Raw genomic sequence first — 11576 nt, 5'->3', positions numbered from 1 at the left:
AATTTAATCATCAACTAATTTTCAGTGAAATATAAATTTTTAGCATAATTTCTATTTCCATGAACATATAATTCGAGTGGACAAGCTCTCACAGAAAATTTCTAATATAATTAAGAAATTAGAAACTCCAAATCCACACAGTCTACAAGACATTCGTAATTAACTCCATGTAATCCTAATGATTAATGCTTTGTGTCCAATTCTATGTTAATCTGGTCTTTGCATATTTACGTTTACCCTAGACCACTCCTAAACCATCCATTACAGTATTCATTCTCCACTAAAACATATTAAAACCAACAGAACCAAAAACCCACGAATAAACAACCTGGAGCCGGCTCCAGAATATTGGAGCTGCCTCCAATGGCCCTGGAGCCGGCTCCTAGACCATTAGAGCCGCCTCCAGTCCAAGGAGAGCCGGCTCCAATCCAATAGGAGCCGGCTCTCTCCCTCCTCTTCTTCGTGTTCTCCTCTCCGGTCGCCGTTTACGCCTCCGATACTTCACAGTATAGGTTTTCAGAGAGTTTAACTTAATCCCAGAAGATTCCAACCCTTAATTCAGTCCTTATTATGCTACTAATATGGATTAAACCAAGAATTAAACAAGAAAGTTCAAAGTTTAAACAGTTTACAATTTTAAAGCAAATTCAGTTTCAGTGAAACTCTGAACATGAAACAGCTAACGTTTTTAGTTTTTTTAAACATGTAATTCATCCTGGAACTATTGAGTATGCAAAGAACACGAGTATAAGGGAGAGAGTAAGGTTAGAACTTGCCTTTGAGATCTTTGTCCAAAAATCTCTACGCCGTCTTCTACGATCTCCGGCGATTCCTCCTATAACTTCCTCTGTTCCTCGTTTTTAATTCCACAGACGTGTTTTGGTTTTATTATTTTTTTCCTAAGCAGACTTATCTTATATATTTATAGGCAACCAAAATCCTAAGTCCAATTACATCTAAAGTCTGAAACGCGGCCCATAAACACAACCTAGTTTATAAACCCTGTCGACGCATTACATTAAACCTAAACAGAACTAAAACCCTAACCACACTTTTATACCTAGTCATAAATTAAAACATGTAATTACTAATTCAATTAAAGAAACAATAAAATTCCAAGTTAACGTAAAACAGAAAATAACATACAATTTACAAAAAATTAAAGCCAAATAAATAATTAAAACAATTAACTTAAATAATCACAATTAATGTAAATAAGTCAAATAATTAGTTAAACCAAAGAAAACAAATAAACCAACTAATTAATTCAAATAACGCAAATAAGTCAAGAAAAGCAAATAATTAAAAAGTCAATTAAAACATAATTCAAAACAATTAATGAACCAAAAACAATTAATGAACAGAAAATAATTAAACAAAGTACCGAGACTATCCTTTTGAAAATTAGGGGTATTACACAAAACAAAACAACAACCAATTCTAACCTCTAGCATATCCACAAACACACACAAGCCACAAGAGCATTACAAATCCCACCTCTCAACCTTCATACTACAACTCCCCACCAAAAAAAAATACCTCAGTTGACAACCCCATTATGAGCAACTACTTAGACTCCCCCACATATACTCTTCCCTTTTCACCATTGTGCAACAAAAAGTTAAACTTCTCTCATAACAACAGTCCACTCACTCTAAGTAACCAAATCCCAGTACCATCCTCTTTAATGTTATTCCAAATATTGGGGAAACTGATGGTGTTTCAATGAGATAGAGTAATGCAATGACAGATTTTAATAACTGTTTGCAAGAAACAGAACTAGAAGACTTGAAGTTCAATGGAATACTTTATTCTTAGAGCAACAAGAGCTTGGAAAATGCTTGCATTTCTAATAAATTAGATCAAGCATTAGTAAATCCTAGATGGATTGAAACCTTTCCCTTATCTGAATGTACCTTTCTTCCCCCAAACATTTCAGACCACAGTCCAATTCTAGTAACACTGGATCTTTGCACCCCAAGAAGGCATGTACCTTTCAGATTTTTCAATGCTTGGTCCTTGTATCTAAACTTCCATCCATCAGTTCATGCTGTTTAGACTAAATACATTAAAGGCACAACTATGTTTCAGGTGGTCCAAAAACAAAAACTACTAAAGCAGGTGCTGAGATCAAACTGCAAGAAGGAATTTTCTGAGGTAGACTCAAAGTTGCAAGCTGTGAGGCTGGAGCTGAGTGCTTGCCAAATGGATTTAGACAACACACCTAGTGACCACAACCTTTGATAGCTAGAGAAAGCACTTACCACTGAGCTCCTAAGGCTATGCAATATATAAGAGGATATCCTTAGATAAAAGTTAAAAATGTCCTGGTTAAGACTAGGGGACTGCAATTCAAGTTTCTTCCACAAATCAGTTTACTCAAGGGTTAACAGGAACAAAGTACTCTCACTCTTAACTGACTCAGGCCACACTCTCTATGACAAGGAAGATATCAAGATTGAGGTTGTGGCACACTTCCAGAATCTACTTAGGACCACACCCACAAGCACTCATCATATTAATGACCTTTCACCATTTATCATAGCTCAACTGCCCACACACTTCCACTGTTTCCTTGATGAACCACCACCCCACATGGATATACAGAATTACATGTTGAACCTTAACACAAGCAAAGCACCAGGGCTAGATGGATATAATACCCTCTTTTACCATAAAGCTTGGGATATTGTTGGAAGATCCGTCACTCTTGCCATTGCTGAGTTCTTTAAGAATGGGAAACTTTGGGGGAGGTAAATAATACTTACATCTGCTTGGTTCCAAAATGACAAAACTCCACATCTCTACATGATTACAAGCTAATCTCTTGTGTAAACACCATCTATAAATCCATTGCTAAACTACTTGCAATGAAGCTGCAACAAACACTGCCTGTCATCATTGATCCATCCCAATCAGCTTTCATCCATGGCAGAACATACCTTATACTACTCATATATGAGTTTCTAACACTACAAGAAAAATAGTTTTCTACCACGCTTTTTTTACCACGGTTTTAAAGAAACAGTGGTAGAAAGATTATACTTTCTACCACGATTATTTTAAAACCGTGGTAAAAGAATATACTTTCATTAACCGTGGTAGAAAGATTTTTTTACCACGGTTTTAAAATAATTGTGGTAGGAAATGTATTCTTTTACCACGGTTATTAAATAACCGTGATAGAAAGTGAATTATTTTTAATATAATTTAAGCTGGTCTTTCTACCACGGTTTTAAAATAACCGTGATAGAAAGTATGTTCTTTTACCACGGGTATTATAATGGTGGTAGAAAGTGAATTATTTTTAATATAATTTAAGCGGGTCTTTCTACCACAATTATTTTAAGACTGTGGTAGAAAGTGAATTATTTTAGGCGGGTCTTATTCCGCTAGTTTAATTAAGAAAAAATAAAAAATAAAATATTGTATACAATCCACACAGAAATTTCACACAAAACATATCGATCTTGTACACGGTGCGGCTTAGACAGAGAAGTGTTTCTTCCCATCAAAACCCTCTTTCTCTCCAAGCGACCGATCGAAGCCCCTAAGGATGATGAAGCAAAACACTCTCTCTCATTCACTTTCTCGCTCTACAAAACACACTCTCTCTCCTTCTGAGGTCGGCCAGCGAGAGAGCTTTCTGAGTCTTCGATTCTTCTTCATCTGTGAAAGGTTAGTTCTCTCTGCTTCTCTTTCTCAGCATCTCCTAGGGTTTCTATAGATTTTCATATTGTTCTTTGTTTGAATCTGAAAAGTTTTTTTGCTCCTATGACTATGTATATTCATATGTTAAAATTTATTATATATATGTCCAGATCTGTTGTTTTGAGATGATTTGTGCATCTGTAGTGTTATTTTTGTACGATTAGATTCATCTGTGCAGTGGATATGTATTTTTCTTTTCAGATGCACTAGTACCGGTAGATGATTCAACAGTTCCTCTTTCCCTCCTTGATGAAACCAGAACCTTTCTCTTCCCAATTTCTAGTGTAGCGGCAATAACTAGACGGTTGGAAACAATTGGGGCTTTTTACCATTGTCTCAGCCTCTGGTCACTTTCTAACTCTTGAAGTAGGTACTTTTGGTGTTGATGAATCTGAAATATATGCGTATTTTATATTTGTGGTATTGTTCATTAAAGACTGATACACTTTTGATCAAACCTCCGCTAGTTTGCCATCAATCGAAGCAAGTCTTGAGCCCTAAATGATAACACACGGCTCAGATTCCTTTGTCTGATCAGTAAGCAAACCGTAACTTTTTCTGTTCAATTCCTTCCTCTTGATTCCTTTTTCACACACACTCGCTAACACACACATATGTATATGTATGTGTGTGTATATATTGAACATATTTCAATTGGATTTTATTTCTTTTCGTCATTAATCTATGCTCGTTTGCTTTGAAAAAAAGAAAAAACATATATAAGTATTTGATGGTGGACTTGTTGGATCAGTTTACGAGGCTTTTAGGATTAGTCTCATCATAGAAATCCAAAAAATTTGATATCAAATGCTTATAAAAAATTTGAGAACAAGTTTGGATTTTGGTGGATTAGGATCTTTAGATTTTATTTATTTAACGTCGCTAAATCATTTGAAATTAGATAACCAATACTATGGTAAAATTTCTTCAAATTTTAGCAATTTTTAAAAAATTAAATTAGATGGAGACCTCTTAGCCTACCCTGGACCCCAAAGTAGGCAATAGTTCAATCATTTCTTGTTGGACTGAGTGTGTAGCATATAGGTTTCATCAACATATTTATCTTAATTTGCTGCTCATCATTGTGGAATGTGGACCTCAGTTTTAAAGCAAATTAAATAAGCAGTGCTCCATTGATGTGGATTATTATTCTCTTAATGGATTTGTCAAAATGAGTCAAAAACATGTGATTTTAGAGGTATACTTCGTTAAGCAGAAGAAAACAAAGTGTATAAGAAAAAGAAAAGTTGGAAAGGATAACCTTAAAAAGCTTTCTTTTATCTCCTAGACTCCAAAGATAACAATGAGCAACAAGCAAGTGTTCATTTGAATACATTTATAAATCATAATCCAACGTAATAGATAAGTGTTTTACATTAATTAATATTTCTTTGCCATAATGGGTGACGTGTGAAAATCATTTGTTGGTTAGTTATTCAAATTCCAACCATTGTTAATGATAGCATTCTCTACATATTTAAATTACTTCTTCTAAGTTTGATCTAGTGTTATGTGTGTATATACATATTACATACATATATATACACACACATATTCTATTTCTTCTTTCCATAATCTTAAATCTTTAACTAGGAATTTAGGAGTTAAAATTCAAAGCCACCAACACATAGGTAGTCCGATTAGTTTTTATGTATAATTAATTATTATAAGTCAATTTAGATCAAGAATTATTCAAGATCATTGTCTCTTTCTCAAAAGGCTTGTAGAGTACACCTCTATGTAATGTATCTTTAGGCATCTACGCACATGATAGGGTTGATGTAAAAGCTAGCAAACTCTATAAATGAGGCTTTTTTTAATATATGTATTTAGTATTAATTTATCAAAAAAATGTAATTAGTATTAATTTATTATTCCAATATTTCCTTATTCTTCATTTCATAATCTCCCTTATCTTGTAAATATATTTAGATAATGTTACTTATTCTTTATGGTTTAATATTTGTTTCTCCTTTATGATAATGAAGCAAAAATATGTTATAGATGATTATAATATGAAAGATACATGGAGAGTATGTGCGTCTTTATAGAATGAAAGTAATAAAAGACGTAAGAATTGTTGGACAAAATGGTTACTCTGCATTTGCCACCCCCCTCTTGAAGCCTGACAATGCTAAGTCAATGGAACATTGGCAATAATGTTCTCAAGAGACTATTGTAAGAACATAGTATAACAACTTTTGCAATTTTTATTTTATATTAAATTAAACAACTTATTTGTTTTCTAGGAATGAAGCAAAAAAATTTAAATACTTGAGAGCTAAGAAAATGTTGCTATACACGCAACGAGCCGCAAGGGATATACTTGTTGAAAGATGAAATGGTATTATTATTCAACTAATTTAAAATTTTCTTATTGTCTGGATGAGACTTTTTATTCTGGTTTCTGGTGATTTTTTATTTTTTTTTCCTTCTCTTGTGAGTTCTACCTACTTAGTGCTAGCTTTTCTTTGTAACTTTTCTTTTCTTCCTCTTCTTTTTATTTTTTTATTTTTGATGTTTCAATTTTTATTTTTTAGCTAAGGCATCAACAATTAATGTTTCTATGGTTGTTAAGTGTGTTGAAGTAGTTGCTTAAGTCGTAGCAGTAGTCTTGGTAGCAACAGTTGGCTTTATGTGTGAAAGTAGTTCTATTAGTATTTTGAGAGTGAACTACTAAAAATAATCAATTAGTATTTTCTAATCAAGTTACCTAAATTTTAGTTGTTTTATAAAATGGATTCGATTGTTATGGTCCCTTTTGGATTGCTTTTTTTTTTTTTTTTCCTTTTATATGTTTATGGATTCATGTTAGATTTTGTAGCTCTAATGATACATATGATAAATTTTACAGGATTTCAAGTTGTTTTCCATTTGAATCTCTCGTGTTAGTCTCAATTGCAATTGATGTTTATCTACTACTGTTTATGTCTTTTGACAAATCCTAACAATTCTTTTATAGCCTTAGAAGAAGAGAGGGGAAGTAAAAGAAAAGGAAATAAAATAAAGAAGCCTTGCAAAGATTTTAACAATATACGTTACAATGGATTCTGACTATTCGTTGTTGTTAAGAGAATTAGAATTGGATTTTATTTTTATTGCTAATCCTCATGGACTAGATCAAACGCAAAATTTTTTACTTTTGAATTTTAGGGTTTTATTAAATCTTTGGAGGTCTCTTGGGAAGATTTCTGAATGGCTTCAGCTGATTAAGTTGAATCAGGTACTTCACTCTTTCCTTTTTTTTTTTCTCCTTTAATTTTTTTTTTTTTGGGTAATTTTTTCCTTCATTTTCTCTTGCTTTCTGGATCATCTACTTTGTTGTTTCATGTCTTTTGGGGATTTTAGTGGAAGGGTTCTCTATATTTAGGCTTAACTTATAATGGGTTTCTGTATTTTTTACTATTTTGTTAGTTTTAGTGGTTCAGAAGTATACAAAACCAAAACTCAAACCTTTAGTTGGGCCACGTTTAATCCAAATTATCCCACCACTTAAAGCTCTCCAAAGCAAGATTAATATCATATTTTATATTATTTTAATTCTTCATTGCACAGAGCACACTGAAGCTGATAAAACCAGCATCTTCCTTTGCTTCCATTTTTGTAATTCCATTTCTGTACTCTCTACCAGTAGATTTTCATCATTGGTATATATATTAGATAAGTGACTTCTTATCTCTAACTACGGGCGGATAGGATGCCTAAGCCTTTAAGATGTCCTTAACTCTGGTGTTAGTTATGAGCATTTTGAGTGGCATATTGGACTTGATCCGTGTCAAATCACCTGGCCTGAACTTGATCATATTACCTGTTATATGGAATTTCATTACTTGCATATATATCCGAATTCTGAAGCCCACTTGCATTAATAAGCTTAAAAAAAAAAAAGTATCAACAAATCATGTTCATAAGCCAATTAGGTCAGTCAGGTCAACTCCTCAAGAATCCATTTCTCTAGTTTCAGATATTAGCTTCTTATTTTAAGACAAAATGTAGTGCTCCTTCATTAAAACTCTTACTGAATCTTATTAACTTTTCCACAATCTGATCAACTGCTCTCCCAATTTCCTTTTGGGATAAAATGACTATCATCTTCTCTTGTGATTTTGCTTGCTTTATCAAATATTGTACGAGTCCAATTTCAAATTCCTCTTTGTAATCTCAATCTTTGCTGTCTTCATAAAAGGTAGAAATTCAAGATCTTGAGATTCCCAGTAGTCTAAATCAGATACTGGTGTTGTTGATTTGTGTGTTAATTGAATGCAGTCTATGCAGCTCACACTCAACGTCTTCAGATTAGGCAATCTTCCCAGAAAGAAGGCCAGTGCAGGAATTTTATGTTGTTGTTTTTACAACAACCTTGTATATCCAAGTTTTCCACATTAATCATACAAGGTAGACCATCTTTTTTAAACAGCTCCTCAAGAATCCAATTCTCTAGTTTCAGAGATTTGACTCGGCTGACAAATGGAAGAAGCTGAAATACTAAACTTTCGTAACTTGGACTTGATTCAAAAGTACTTGTACATGTTAATACTTGCTTTGGGATTATTTCCTTGACACACTGAACTTGCTTTGCTTGAGTTAAGACCATGTTAATACTTGTTTTGCTTGAGTTAAGACGAAGAGTAGATCTTTCAAAGTACCTTTATTATAATGCTTGCTTTGCTTTGTTTAATTTTGGCAACTTTACAACTTGTTTTACATTAATTCTCTTACCTCAATTATCTTTGTAGGTCAAAGCTAGGATTGCGAGTTACGGGTGCAGTTACTTTTTTTGTTGCCGCTATATTTTTTGTATAGTTCATGAAGAAGAAGTTGCAAGAAGATATGAAGAATTTTTGTTTTAATTTGGTTAAGTAAAATATATAAGGTGTGGATCATGTACTTCTTTCAAATTTTTATATGGTTAATTTTTGTATAAAACAATGATTTGGAATTGGTTATATATATATGAGTTGTAAATTATTTTGGTTATGATGTTATTTTATTTTTATTTAGGGTTTTGTTAGGCTAGTAGTAGTTTTTTTTTTTTTTTTAAAAAAAAAAATCCTTCATAAGGGCTAAACTATTATTTTTAAAAAAAAATTATATAACACTTACTACTACGGTTATGCACCGTAGTATAAAGTCTACTTTTCTACTGCGGTTTCTCACCGTGGTAGAAAAAAAGACTTTCTACCACGATGGGGAACCGTGGTAGAAAATAAATTTTCTACCACGGTGGGGAACCCTGGTAGAAAGAACGTCTTTCTACCACGGTTTTGCACCGTGGTAGAAAGTCGAGACTTTCTACCACGGCTGTTTCTACCACAGTTCAAAACCGTGATAGAAAGGCTTTTCCACTGTGGTAAAAAGTCATTTTTCTTGTAGTGTAAGGGTGTACCACAAGCAGTCCAAGCCAGCAAGATATGCCATCAAAATTGACCTGAAGAAAGCTTTTGACTCTATCAAATGGGACTTCATGCTCAACTGTCTCACTCTCCATCATTTCCCAGAGAAATTTATTTCACTTATTGAAGCATGCTTAACCTCACCATCCTTCACTGTAGCTCTTAATGTAGAGTTTAAGGGGTATTTCAAAGGGAAAAGAGGGTTGAGACAAGGGTCACCTTTCCCCTTTGTTATTGCAATGGATGCCCTTTCTTCCATTATCAAGAATTTTGTGGACAGAGTTCACACCTTCAAGCATCACTGGAGATACAAGGATTTAAAGATCACCCACCTGTCATATGCTGATGACTTGTTCTTGTTTTGTCATGGGGACATTTCTTCAGTCTCAGTTCTTAAATATACCCTTGACCACTTCTGTTGCATGTCAGGTCTTGAGGTAAACCTAAACAAAAGCTCAGTTTTTCTCTTTGGAGTTGAGACTCACACTCAGGAAAGTTATTATCTCATTACTTGGTATTGAACAAGCTGACATCCCAGTGGAATACCTTAGAGTGCCACTGATTAGAACATGCCTAAAAGCCTCACATTGCAGCTTGCTCATCAGTATAAGAATAATCCATCAAGTATAAGAATAATCCATCAAATTAGTTGACAAACCCTCTAGAGATAAAGAAATCCCTTATTACAGCAGTGATGTCTTGGCCAACAATTATCCAAGCATGCTTAAAGAAACAAGAATTAAAGTCATCAGGTCCAGAGCTTTTATGAGGGTGGAAGGAAAGAATACAGCTTTGAATCTCCAAGTCTGTTGGAATTTCAGTGAGTTATGGTAATAGGTGGGATGGGACAGACTCGGAGATAAAGGAAGAGAAGGAGAACATACATGTGTACTGGTTGTAGTTCTGGCCAAGTAAGCTTTAAAAGTGTCTGATAAATTCCCTCTGCAGCTTCAAACCTTGGACAGTATTGCCATTAGAGTCCTTAATTGAGACAATCTTTCTCTTGTTTGCTTTGGATGAAAAAGATTTCATAAAGAATGCTGTGTTTTGATTCCCAACCTTCAACCAATGAATCTGAGCTTTTTACTTAAAAAACTTCTCCTCAGCCAAGCAAAGCTCATTAAATCTCTTTGCAATGTCTTTCTAATTAAGCCTCAGTAGATCATCAATTGGATTAAGATCCAGGCTTGTTTGGCATTGAATCAATTCATGCGATACCCCTCAGATCCAAGACACGGGTTGATCAGGCCCAGGCTTGAACTCGAGGGAATATCAAACAATTAATATTTCTAATGAACACAGATGACAAAATGAAATATGAATAAATATTAAAAGCTAAAAATAATACTAAAACATAATCTTTAAAATTAAAATACTTAAATCCCAATAATCCAAAACCTCCAAAAAGTAAACAACTAGGGAATCCATCTCTAGTGGACCCCTAATAAAAATCCAAACTGAAATAAAACAACTGAAAGAACATCCTGACATAAGCTATGGAGAGAAATCATACGTCGTCGGTAGAGTGAGTAGAAACCTCTGCTCAGCACGAACACGTCTAAGTCTGGAACTGTCGTGTACCTGAAAAATAGAAGTGGGTCAGGCCCACGCGCAAGTTCTATACTACTACAATCCAAACAGAGGCCCGATACGCATGTACACCCTAAACAATTCAACAATAACTAATAGTCCGTAAATATATATATAGTCACACTAAAGGACTCTCACTGGACTACAAGCCGGTCTCAACCTAAATAGAGGTAACATGTTAAAACGCACAAGAAGTGGGCATGTGTACCTAAGCCTAAACAGGGTACACCTCTAACCATCGTATCCAGCTATGCATCCAAATGCATATACGCTCCCTAACCATCGATCCTGAGACTCAAGCTTATATCGTGGTACCATAACAATTTATTTAAAATCTATCCTGTATCCTAGTAGTGCCGCTCAACTAGTTGTTTCCATGACCTTACAATTTAATAGGACTTAACTTTTGGTTAATCCATTCCTAAATCCAGAGTAGGTAGGTTTTGGTATTTTGAATCCAAATCGTCCCTAGTATGCCACCGTCCCATACCGGTGCATACTCCAACCATCCAGCAGTTGATAATACAGATGACTAAAGTAATTATCAACTAAATTCGTACATCCAATAATTGATACCAACAGTAGTAATGTAAGTATCGATAAATTGAGTAAAAGTATATATATAAGCATGCTCAGAACATGCAGTTCTATAAATCCGGTATACTATTAAGTTTAAATCTTAATAGCGTTCAACAGTCAGCAGTTAATATTACAGATATTAAAATAAATATCAACTAAGTTCATACCTCCAACAATTGATACTAACTGTAATCATGAAAACATCAAAAACAGAATTACAGTATGCTTATAGACATACTTAATCTATAGTGTTTCCCCAAAATTCGGTAATGCTAAGTTGATTTAACTCTTAATATTATTCAA

At 34.0% G+C, this 11576-nt stretch overlaps 1 long non-coding RNA gene across 3 annotated transcripts; it reads left to right on the top strand.

Annotated features, from left to right (window-relative positions):
• Positions 1-3343: 3343 nt before the first annotated feature.
• LOC132266616 (uncharacterized) lies at positions 3344-8723 on the top strand. 3 transcript variants are annotated; one of them, XR_009468651.1, is made up of 6 exons: positions 3352-3678; positions 3913-4077; positions 4179-4248; positions 6865-6934; positions 7978-8106; positions 8448-8705. It is a non-coding gene; the product is annotated as an uncharacterized LOC132266616 (long non-coding RNA). The 3 variants fall into 3 exon arrangements; XR_009468652.1 differs by having other exon boundaries at positions 3344-3678; positions 4179-6934; positions 7987-8106; positions 8448-8723; XR_009468650.1 differs by having other exon boundaries at positions 3344-3678; positions 4179-6934; positions 8448-8723.
• The last annotated feature ends 2853 nt before the right edge of the window (positions 8724-11576 follow it).

This window comes from Cornus florida, unplaced genomic scaffold, assembly GCF_030987335.1.
Source record: "Cornus florida cultivar Cherokee Brave unplaced genomic scaffold, ASM3098733v1 CherokeeBrave_3.0.0_Hap2_Chr07, whole genome shotgun sequence".
Lineage (NCBI taxonomy): Eukaryota > Viridiplantae > Streptophyta > Magnoliopsida > Cornales > Cornaceae > Cornus > Cornus florida.
This window is presented reverse-complemented; position numbering and strand designations above follow the sequence as displayed.